Here is a 12,658-nt window from a genome sequence, read left to right as displayed (position 1 = left end):
ACAAAAAATTAAAAGGAAAACAAGCAGTTTTCAAGGCTTTTCCAGCTGCTTTCTTTCTCCTCAGCTCCCCCCCCCAGCAAGCCGCTATCTAGGACACACAACCAGTGCATGAAATCACTTCTTCCGTCTCCTTTCCAAGGCCACCGTTGCTGGTCCAACTCAACGCAGAGGAGATGGCAGCTTTGTGGAAGGTAATTAGTGGTACTGCCTTTGGTCCTGTCACGCCACATGTGTACGCTCTGGCTCCAGGTGTCCTGGGGAACTGGGAGCGAGAGGCAGCTGTGGCGGGTCTATCTGGGGTGGAGTGCCTGAGGATGAGCTGGGCTGTGAGGATGCACAACTAAAGAATTAACAGGAATACGTCATTAGATGGATTCCCAACAGGGATGTCAGAAAGTACGCTCGGTCTGTGCATCTCGGTGACCCACTTCCAAACCTTCCTATTCCCTAAATGTAATCTCCTTCAATTTATAACCACTCTGCCTCTTCTCTGGCATTCAGAGGCCATTATCCCTGTGCCTACACCAGGCCCTCACAGCTGACTTTAGATGCCACTTCTTTTTATTGTAACGATAATAACCTGTGTACGCGTCAGGTCAGCCAGCCAACCAGCTCTGCCTGCCTGCAGAAATGGGAGATTCAGCACGGCAGCCATTTCCTGAAATGCAGCAGGAAAAACAAAAAAGTTCTGAATCACTTGGATGACCAGAGTTATCCAAGACCCGAGGCTCTGCAGTCTCTTGTGTCTGTTCCCTAGTCTGTCCTGTCAGCTAGCGTTAAAGGCCTGGGAATTCCCGTGGGACTGATGGGCATCCCACTAGAAGCATGTACCAAGGTGTAAATATTTTAGTAGGAAATATGGAGACTGGCATGTGTGGTGTTTGAGTGGCAGTGCTTGGGTGTGGAAGGACCAGAGGGAATGGCAGAGGTGATGGTCCGCATATGAGCAGGCCACCAAGACCACAGCACATCTCCATGCACTTCGCCAGAAAAAAGGGCCAGTCTCAGACGAGAGCAAGATTAAAACAAGGGCCAGGCAGAAGCCATGGAAGAAGCAAGAGCAGGAAAATAAAAAGACTGGAGCCATAAGATACCCACAGGTAGGCAAAATGCGAGGAATAAACCAGCTCTGATGTCCAGCAACTCACAGAGGTGGCACAGGATGGACGCACAAGAGATCAACATCGCTGTTAGCACATGAAAGGTACCAAAGGCTCACCCAAAAATGAAGCACATGGCCCATCCTAAGAAGCAGCCAGAAGGCACAAAGGGGATTTCACAGCCAGCATCTCTAATGTCTCTTGTGTCACAGCAAGTACTGTGGATAGATTACGTGGATACATGTGTCCTGGAACTTGTGAATATGTGGACATAAAAGAATGCATGTGAGAGAAATCAGTTTCAATTTAAAATAAAATCTTCAGCTCCTACGTGGACTTGTGCTGAGCTTCACGACATTAGTGGAGCTTTGCTGTTATGATGTTGCAGCAGAGAGAGTTTAGATTCCAGATGTTTCGCATTTTCTGTCTATTTATAATAATAATGATAACAATAACGCATAACAAAATAATTCTTACATTTTTTTTTTTACCTAAATTGAAATGTCTCCCAAATGTTTTGTGAATGTATTCTAGCTATCATTATGTACGCTGAAGCAGTGGATATGTACTGGCCTGGCTTATTCCTGCAGGGCACCCCTCTGGAAAATTATCTTCCCTGTCTAAAAGAGTTTCCAATTGCAAAAATTATGATGGCGCTGATGATTATGATAACTGTTTCTCCAAAAAAAAAAAAAGCTATAGAAATATGCTGAAGTGCAGTCAGATCTGAGAGTGCATTTCAGTAATAATTCAAATTAAAAATATTAAGGACATATGTTGTCGTTAACCAAACACTCACAAATTGCAGCCATACCATGCAATAATCGATTATAAAATTCAATTGAAATATAATTAATTGATTATGTATTCTCTGGTTTCAGATTAGGATACAATTGTTTTAACAGATGTGCCAGCTCTTTTGAGATTTTTTTTGCTTGTGGTGATACTTTACCCTTCAAGCAGCAGGAGCTGACTGGCCAAAGCCTCCCACGCAGCCCCAGAAGTTACTGGGTTTATAGACATTCCCAAGAGCAGGGCAGTATACGGCGTGAATGCAAGACCTCACCATTTCACAAATCATTTGTCTTCCCTACCCAAGACCCTCTCCAAGCCCACCCCCAGCACATGAAAACCTGGGAGCTCTCCTGGCTCCACCGCTTTAACTGTACCTGTTGAGCAGACCATTTTGACAAGACTGCTTTACTTGCCACAGTCCGTGGCTTGGGTCCCCTTAATAACATCAACATCAGTCATTTTCTGGAAGTGCAGCTCTTTATGGATGTGGCCCAATAAAAACATTCCTTGGTTTCGGCCAAAGAAAAAATGTTCAGTAATGAAGACCAGCCAAAGAAAATGACCATTATTTATTTTATTTCATTTCTAACTTAAATTCAAGCATGGTTTTAGAGAGTTCGTATTACAGGAACTTTGAAGCATCTGTTTTATTCTCTGGTGAGGGCACGAGACACATGAAATAACCCATACATAATGCTAGATTTGTTAGTGGATGTGCCATTAACTAACATTAATCATAAGCCACTTCTATTGTACAAAGTCAGAAGCCTGCTCTGTATTCAAAAAGTAAGTGTTGTACGCTTGGGTAGGATGAAATCTATTCTTCACGGGTATGTGTCCAATTGAGGACAACAGAAATTTGCTGCTGCCCAGAGCTGCAGAAAGAGCCTCCCTATATATCCTTTCAGACATCGCCTTGACAAAACCCCATGTGATCACACAACTAAAGTAATAAGAGGCTAAAAGTTACAACAGGGCAATTACGCCGTTATGTAGCACTTTCTGCAGCAGCTATGTACAACACAAAGGCAATCTGGCACAGAGGCGAGGGCTATTTCACTCGTAATTTTTTTTTTGTCATTAGCTCTGAAGAGTCAGATGTGTCCCTCGTACATACTCTAGCATACAGCAATATTTTCCATTACAGCCATGCCATTAACCCATTGTTAGCCTGTCTGCCTCTAAAAACTCCTTCACAAACCAAAAAAAGCCCCAAAGCAGAACAGTTTTCTTAGCTGCTGTTTGTGAGACCATCTTGGTTTTTTGACTGACAATTGTAGGAGCCAGCGAAATACAAGGTTTGCATGAAGAGGTTTGCCATCCCGAGTGTTTCATCTGCTTCATCATCAAGGATTATAGGTCAGAAACTGGGCTCCAAATGTCTTACCTACTGTTTGGCATGCATTAGTCATCCTTCCCCTCTCGAAATCGCTGTGAAAGGCACCCGATGAGAAGGCATGAATAGCAAATAGCATGTGCTGGAAGGGAGCAGGCAGCGAGCTCAGGGGGGAGGCTGAAATGTGTTCCTCCAAAGTATCAGGCAAACACACTCGCGCACCAAAGAAATCAGGGTGTATTCAAGAATCGAACAAAAGGTGGAAATTCAGGATAAATTATTTCCCTTGAGGACATGTGATCAGAGCTGCCCCCAATCTACCTTTCCCCTCCTGTTTGCTGTGCCTGAGGGCTGGGCTGCTGACAGCCAGCAGCTGTCTGTCTGTCCCGGGGGGGCTGCTCCCTCCTTCCCCGACGGACACTGCTTGCCCAAGTGGCATCCACCTCTGCAGAGATGCTCCTGCATGGCCACTCACCTTTTCCCATCTCGGGAAAAATAGTTGCCCATGCTGAGGCTCTCTTTCAATGCACGCTAGTGCTCTGCTGTGGTGTCCAGCTGCCCTGTGCTCCCCAAAACCATCAGATAAAAATGCCACCTTGGACCCAGGTTGGGGGTGAAGCATCCTCCAGGCCAGAGCAGGAGCTCAGCTGGATTTCGGTGGTCAGCAGCTGCAGGAGGCTGGGCATTCCTGCCCATCCCCAGGCTTCGTGGAGCCACTCTCCTCTCTGTGCTGATGCGAGAGAGTTTGAAAATTGTTTTGTTTGAACCCAAAAGCCCAGCGGAGCTGCTACAAAGCCTCGCTGCACCCAGGGCGCTGCTCTTCGCAAGCACCCTCCAAGGCCCTGCTGCCTGCCTGCCAGCGCCGAACAAAACGCCGGGAGCTCGTTATTCGGCTCAGAGCGTCAGTAAAGCTCCCCCATGCTCTCACACAGAGCCTGAATCGCAAATGAGAGGAATAAATGAACGCAGGCCCCCAGTGAGTGCTCTCACGTCAGGCGGGAAGGAAGGGAGCAGGGCGAGGGGTGGAAGAGCCGGCATCGTCTGCTGCTTCAGCACGAGCACCAGCGAGCTGGCAGCCCCCGCGGTGGGACATGGGAGTGAACCAGCCCAGAGGAACCAGCCTGGCCCCATGCTGCTGCACGTGGGGCTCTGCCCGGTGGGCTCAAAGGGGTGAACAGTGTCCCTGGGGTGGGCAGAAGCCCTGTTGCCTTCCTGTGGTGGGGAGCGGGAGCCCCTGGGTGCTGCCAGGCACCTGCCTGCGATGTTGCGGTGTGCCGGCCTCCCGGCTGCTCAGCACAACCCCGATCCTTTTTGCACCTGGCCAGCTGTGGTACCATGGCATGAGGCTGCTCCCACCCAAAACGCAGCATTAGCAGCACCCGAGACCCCTGGATCCTGCTGCCACACGTGGGTGCGAGCAGCTGGGCTCAGCTCTGCCGTGCATGGAGCAGCGGGGGAAACCAAACCCCTGGCCTGGCTCATCGGCAGTGGGGCAGCAGCTCCGGCTGGGACCCTGAGGGCAGAGGGTCGGATGGAGAGGAATGGCTGCTCTGTCCGTGCACAACCACCACTGAGCAAGGAGGTGTTAACAAGCACCACGCTGTAGTTTCTCATCAGTTCAGAGATGCCGAGGGCAGAGGGATCACTGCCTTCCTCCCACCAGCCTGCCTGCGGGGCACGGGCCAGGCAGCTTAACCAAAGCGCTTTGCATCCAGCCCATGTCTCACGGGTCAGCTAGCACAGGGTTTTTTTCAGATGCAGCACAGTCCTAATTTACAATCCTTACATGTATGGGAACCTGACATTTCTTGAAACGGCTCTTTCCAACAGGTAATTCCGCACTTCATGAAAATTTGTTTGCCCTTCCTAACGTTCATCGCTGGCACAGCCTTTTGTGTGGTGCTCCCCTGGCTGCAGTCAGAGGACTTCTCTCCATGTCTGATCCCGATAACCTGAACATTTGTCAGAGCCCCCGTACCTGCCTTTATAATCTTGCCTAGGAGTCCCTGAGTGGCCTGTGCATACGGATGAGCCTCCTTTGACTCAGAAGAGAGGGCCACAGCTGTCTTCATTTCCACAGCATAACACAGAGACCTAAATCAGCTCCAAAGGAGGACTCATCCTTTCAAGGCATCCCGCAGTCAGGTACCCGGCGATGAATCCCAGCCAGCCTGTCAAGGCAGCTTTTCAAAACCAGTGTCTGTCGGTCATCTGGATTGCAGGAGGCAAAAGCGCAGGTCACCCTCTGTGAGCACACTGCACGAAGTATCTGGCTTCAGTGTGTACAGTCTCCTTAGTAAATTATAACAATTTTCCTCCTTCCACCTTCTGCTCCTTTTTTAAACAATTTCCCTATCCGGGTTTCCTTTCACTCCTCGCTGCTGAAAGTGGAGATTTGGAGAGCAAGAGCTCCAGCAAGTTGTGTCTCCTCAGGCATCAGGGCAGCATTTGTCCCATCACCCCTTGCCCAGCTGCTTGCAGCTGCTTTTCTTGTCTCCTCAAGAGCTGCAGGCGTAAGAGCAGAGGTAACTTAGTGGTGCGGGAATGTCATTGGAGCTGCCAGCAGTCACACCAGTGCCCCCAGATGAGACATGCATGATTGTGCTGGTGCCTCGGCCATCAGGATGTCTCCATCTCCTGCGGCAGAGCGCTGCAGCAGAATAAGTGCGTGTATAAATAAATCATCAGAGCCCCGATCAGAGGGCTTAATCCCAGAAAAGTTATCAAATATTTATTTTAAAGCAGAGAAATAAATAGATGAAAACACCGATGGAGGACATTCTGCCCTCACATCAACCCCTTTGCTGGGCACTGCTCAGTGGTTGGGGAAGCACACTCGGCCAATGCGGTCAACAGCACTGGTGGCCCAGCAGGACACCAGTCAGGAGCCATCAGCCCTCTGCAGAGAGGAGAAATACTCCTCTTGCCTCCCGACAGCCTGCCCGACAGCCTCTGCCTTGTGCCCAACTCACCCCACATCACAGCTCCCTCCTGGGGTCCTCCAGGATTTGCTAATATTGAGTTGCCCAGGTCTGACAGCCCCATCATCATTAGGATCAGGCTATTACTCATGTGATATTTTAATTGAACTCCACTCATTTAGAATGCACACTTGCTGGAGAGACCTTTGGCCAGAAGAGCGGGAATACATCGCCCGTGGTGGTACCCAGGGAGACCCATCCTTTACCCTACCAGAAAAACCCAGCTGCACGTCCACCTTGCCGAGGTCACATATTTAACATGGTAAATGGGTGGTTTCTGCTTCGTGACTCTTGAGGGTCTGTATGAAGCCAGCTGAGGCGCCTGCGATGTGATCTGAGCCAGTGTACACAATTCAGTCACACTTCAGTGTGTCGGGAAAATAAATCTCAGAGCAGACACAGAATCAAAGCGTCTCTCAGTTTGCAGTGCCTATGGTTATTCAGGACATCAATCAGGGCTATGAAATGCTGTCTCTCCCAAATCAATGAACTCAACTAAAAGGTACCTATTCATTATTTGAGCTCAAGCTTGGCCTCATTGCACCAGCGGAACAAAAACCTGTCTGATAATGATAACTACAAGACAGTGGCTGGGGAAAAGAATTGTCCACCCTGCACAGGGTGTTATGATGGGAGACATCAGCCGTGCTGCGGGTCCCAGGGCCTGAGTGCTTCTCAATCACAACCTCATGCTTCTGGAGACAATGTTTCACACCTAAATATCAGCATCTTTTTCTTTAGTGCCTCTGCAAATTGCATTAAATACGGACACACTGTATTTGTTTCATTTTAGGCATAAGGAATTGTGACACAAAATGCAACAAACACCCTGGAGCTGGGGAGAAAAACTCCTTTCTCTGTTTATTGCTTGTGTGGGAGTAAAACAGCTAACACCATTCTTACTACTGTTTAAAATTTCCTAAAAAACAAAGATTTGGGGGGGCATATTTTAGTTCTGCAAAGTTGGCACAGGCTTAACAGTAACAGATTTCCTATGGGTGGATTCACCTGTGTCCCTTCTCCAGGCAAAAGCCTTTTCCAGGTTTTGATGAAATGCCGCCTACATCAGCTCTCATGAATTTTTGGTGAGCCATTTGCTGCTCCTCCTCAAACCCTACATCCTGTTGACAAAGTGAATGTACAAAAACCTCATCCTCATAATTTTTTTTTTAATTTTTAATTACATTTCTGGCTATCACAGTTGCAGAAAATTTTTTTTAAGTGCAGCCAGGACATCCTGACAATCTTCTGCAGGGGCCTTGATTTGAAATCTTCTGTCTCGATTTCTCCTGACAGCAGCTCTCCAGGTGACAGTATTGGCTATACAGAGCATTTCATGGGTCAGAGAGGGAAGCACCAGGACTTGCTGGTCCCTTATGGGGAGCTTTCCCTGCAGCACGTGATTTTATTGCAGCACCTTTTGAATTCCTCTCCCTCTTCACACCTGCGATGTCCTGTCCTCCTATGCAGACACTGCTGGTCTCCTGTCTTCAGTTGAGTCTATCCTGCCTGGTCAAATCCCACATGTCTGTGCACACAGATCTCAAAAAAAAAAAAAAAGCAGCTTCCTAAGTTATTTGCAACCATCCATATTCCAGCTGGCTCCCCCCGTGCCACAGCCTGCCCATATGCCTCGGATACCAAGGATGCAGGTGAGCCCGGAGATGGCCTCCCCCCAGTCCAGGCTTGAGCACCAGTGAAGACATTCAGGCAGACAACTGGATAAAATAATATTGCCCTGGATCTACATGCTTTCAGGGATGCAGTAGAGGTGACGGCCCTTCACAAGATGCTCTTTGGGGTTGCAAACACAGTGCCATGAAGCTACTTGGACCACACTGGGAGTAATGTCCTGTTTTTGTCAATTTGTGTGAAAGGAGATATTTTTGCGTTGGAGGGAGCGCAGTGTAAAGTCATTTAGACAATAAAGGAGTGACAGGATTTCCACAGGAGAAGAGATTAACCAAAGTGGGATTATTTTGTTCTGAGAGAAGATGATTAAGAGGTGGCATGATTGAAGTATTTAAACTGGCTCAGGGTTATTATCAAATTAAGCTGTATTGGAGATTGCTGGGCAGCCATCACTCAAGGGCAGAGCAGAGGGCTTTGCAGCAGCCTCTCTCATAGCAGGGGGCATGGTTTTGCCTGGTCCAGAAGGACAGTCATGGATGGAGAAAGTAGATGTGTGCTGCTGTGTGCCACCAGACAGAGGTTTGGGTGGGCTGGAGAGCTGCCTATTGCTTACAGATAACCTTAACTGTGGCACCATCCTCGTTTGAGCATCAGGATCCTACTTACATGTGTTTACTATCCTCCGTGCTTTCAGATGGATGGCCTCATTGTCCACAGCAGCACTGTCCTTTGCTCCTACAAATTACTGTGAACTCGTGTACTTCTGTCACCTCTTCTGTCCAGGCTGACAGGGCTAGGCACTCTTTCCCGGTGCAAGAAAATATTTGCCAAGCGAGGAGATGTACTGAGGTCTTGCACCTTTTCTGTATTCTAGGCACAAGCCCTGGTTTGTGCATCGCTGCACGGTGTTTCTGCTGGTCTCCAGCACTGGCTCTGCATGTATTTCTGTCTCGCTGCTTCTCTTGTGCCACTTTGGATTCTCTGCCATGCCTACCGTACCAAAACCATTCCAGTCCTCTACAACCTTCAGACCAGACTGAGTGGTTTTCTTAGATTAGCAAGCTCTACTTGCTTTGCAGAGGGTTAATTTAGGGTCTTCCTGTCATGTCTGCCTAAAATTTTTGTTCCAGATCACAATCAGATTTCGGTCTCTTACTGAAGTTTCAGCACCCATGATTGCAAAATGGAGTCTTCAGACCTTGATGAGCTGCAGATTCCTCTGTGGTTTCACCTTGTTTCATACACTCCAGTTAAGAAGCTCTCTCTCATATGCATCATTTTCCTGTCGAGCGTAGCACTCCTCAGATTTTTTCAATAGGGCTTCAAAATTCTTCGTCTCTTCCTGAGTTAACCAAAGAGTGTTAAACCATCAAGTACTTCAAGCCCCACTATTATCAATCCAGAGGCTACTTTTTGCTTCTTTTGGCCAGCCTCTGTTTTTGAACTTCTCCAGCTTTTTATCACATTTCCAGGGAATTTCAGCTCTGACTGCTGAGGGGACTTCAGATGGCTCCTTCTTCCCATCTTCCAAGTTTCTCTTTGCTTCTGGATCCATTTGGGGGTCCATACAAAGGTAATTTTGAATTTATGCTGGACTTATTTGCAAAAACAGCTCTGCTCCTTCAGGCCAGGTTGCCATCAGACTCACTCTGTACCTCTACTCTTTTCTGCACCTCCATCACTCAGGGCAGGACACGCTGCTGCAGCAGACTGCAAAGAAGCTTTCTCACACCTGGATTATGCTGCATGTCACCAAAGCAACTGTTCGATGATGACGATGAGGGATGAAGGTGAGGAACACAGGATGCTGTGAGTGCTTCCCTGGAGCAGACCTCAGTCCCTTTTTGGTGAGGAACACGGGTACAAGCCTGGCCCACAAGCCAGGCATGGCTGAGTATCCCACATGGGCCAGAGCATTTTTATCTCTTGCTGTAGTAGCGTCCAGGGTAGGTCAGAAGAATCCCACTCCAGAGGTGATTTTGTCTCCCCGTTCATTCACAGACTGTCTAGACAACTAGTCTGCAGGTGATAGCCCCGTTGCCAGCATCAGCAGTGTCTTACCAGCTTCATCTGTGGGCTCAGACTGCAGCAGGTTTGTCCCATCTTTCCATGCACACACCACTCCTGCCCAAGACCACAGGTCCCAAAACACCTTTGGGTTTTGTCTGAGGATGGGATCAGCCTAAAAAAAGCTTTTTTCTTGATTGACAGTAGGGCTTTCTTCATGAGAGCATGAACAAAGGGTATAAACTCAAATACAGACTCGCTGCCTTGCACAGGAGCGTTCTCCAAGCTGCTTTCTGCCGAGTGCAGAGAGATCAGGCCTGGTGCCTGGGAGGATGGGTAAACAGCTCATCAGAGCTCATCAACATCTGCACAGCCTATCTGGGAAACACAGTGTGAATGCTTAAAAAGGGCACTAGAGCACAAAAGCCAGTTCTGCCCCGTTGGGCTGGTAACAAAAGCAATTAGCTGGCGGAGGTGGGAACAGGGACTTTGGGCTCTGCTTATACAGCTGATTAGGGGATCATCTGTCAGTCTTGGCCTCTCCTCGAAGCAATCCCCCAGCCACGGCTACTAGCCAGAGAAAAGAACAGCTCTGAAAGGCCAAGGCTTGGCATCCCTCTGCAAGAATGGAGAGTTCACACTGGCTCTCTGGCTCCATGTGAAGGACCAGCCAGGGCATTTGCATCCTTGGAACTACCAGGAAGGAGCTACCAAGGCTGGGGTTTTTTTGCACTTCTTTCCATGAAATTGTCATCTTTCCTGCCAGGACACTCATTTCAGTTCTTTCCAATCTCACTTTTACCATTATCCTGCTGGAGCTCCACCTTCCTGGGGACAACAGCTCCAGGACCCCTTCTTGCAGAGCAAAGTAAAAAAAGCCATGATTGGTGCACACAGTCATTACTGTCTAATGAGCGCACACCACTCACATCCAGCTTGCCCTTCCGCCCCATGCCCCAGCACAGGCCTCCTCTTGTCTCTTCTCACCAGGACCCCACCAGAGGGACACCAAATCCCTCAGTGCTTTTAGTGTGCCTCTGCCCTTCCCTTGCACCAGGCAGAAGCCACGGTCAGGGCACCTGCTCCTAAGGGATATGCATTGAAGTCATCCTCAGAGGCCACTAATAATTCTGCATTAGTGTCCTCCTGTCACTGCCCTGTCTGCTGCTGATGAGCTTGGGTGCTGATGCATGCCAGCGTGATGTCTGAGTCACCCAGGTCTGGCTCCATCGAGGATGAGGGGCTGGCAAGGAGAGGAGGCACAAGCTGGAGGGGAAAGGACCCACTGCAGGTTGTCTAGCACAGAGCTGTGCCGGCAGATGCTTTGGGAGTGTGTGGGCATGCAGGTGGACAGACAGAAATGTGTGTTGCAGCTGCAGGGCCAGCACACCACGGACCCTTCCCAGACCCTGCAGGCAGGAGGAAGAGTGAGCAAAGCCCAGCCATTTTCCCAAGTGCTGGGGGCTGTGCCTGGGCTGATGCACTCAGTGCTCGTGCTATCATCCTTAGGAAATTCAACATCATCATCTTGGAGGTGTGCAGAACTGCCACCTCTCTGCACTCTGCCCTGTGTATGCAAACCCTGTCCCCATCCACCACGCAGTGAAAACACAGCCTGCCCTCTCCTGATTGAATCCCCAGCACACCAGCCTAGCAAAACCTTTAGGGAAAGGATCCCAACTCAGTCTCCCTGCCCTGCCAGGAGCTCCTATGCGTGTTGTCCTTCTCCACAGCAATCCCAGTTCTGGGGTCACTCAGAGGTAGAGGTAACTGCATATCCTCTTGCATTGAGATTCTCCATGCATCTTGAGGGTGGTCTTGGCCTCTTTCCATGGTGGATGGGAGAGCTGTTTGCCAAGAAGATTCTGACCTGAAGGCTTTCTTGAGTGAGGGTCTTTTACCATCCTCTGCTGGAACTTGGTCTGGATGGCCTCTATGATCCATTTTTAGCCCCAAATCAACCTGTCTCACAACCTCCAGGGTGAAAATGTCTGGGGCTTACTGGCAGTCCACTCCACCAGTCACTCCTAGTTGTCATGGGTAAGTGGAAAGATACCCTGTCTCTTTCTGAAATCCCAAAGGACATGGGCAATGCTGAGGTCCTCTCATGCCATGTCCTTTTTCTGTACAGGGAAGGCTTTCTGTGAGCCAGAGTGAATTATTTCCAAAGCAAGGAGACTAGCAGAGAGCCCAAGCACCAGCAGCACCCAGTGTCTGGGAGGCTGCCTGCCTGGGCAGGGCTGAAGACAGCTTCCTAGAGACCTGGCAAGTAAAAAGCTTCACTCCTAACAGACCTGGTATCACTTCTTCTAGCATCATCTTGGTGTTTCTTGGGAGCTGGATTAATATTGAGCTCTGTGAGTTTGACAGCCTGTGGTTTCAGGCAAACACAGGCTGAACAGAGCCTTGTTCTGGAACAGCGAGAATATCTCAACACCAAGGTCTATCAGTAAGGGGACATCCTCTACAAGCCTCAAAACACCACTGCCTGCTGAGTCTGTGCTGGTACCTCTGGCCACAAACACGTCTGGGGTGGTGGAATGGGAAAGCAGCATCTCTACCCAGATAAAATGGAGACAGGACTAAACCACAGAGAAGAAATGGGGAGAGAGGGAGAAAGAAAGAAGCTATGAGATGAGCACAGGGATGTTATGACCAAGGAAAACTCAAAGAAGAAATGGGGCAAAGAAACCACTGGAGAGGCAACTGTATCATGGGGGATCAGGGAAAGCATAACCCATACAAGAAGGACCTGCTTTTTGTCTAGGAGATGGGGAGGAGAACAGTCCCAGCCCTAGGGTAACTTC

The sequence above is a fragment of the Nyctibius grandis genome, chromosome 22 (genome assembly GCF_013368605.1).
Source record: "Nyctibius grandis isolate bNycGra1 chromosome 22, bNycGra1.pri, whole genome shotgun sequence".
NCBI lineage: Eukaryota > Metazoa > Chordata > Aves > Nyctibiiformes > Nyctibiidae > Nyctibius > Nyctibius grandis.
This window is presented reverse-complemented; position numbering follows the sequence as displayed.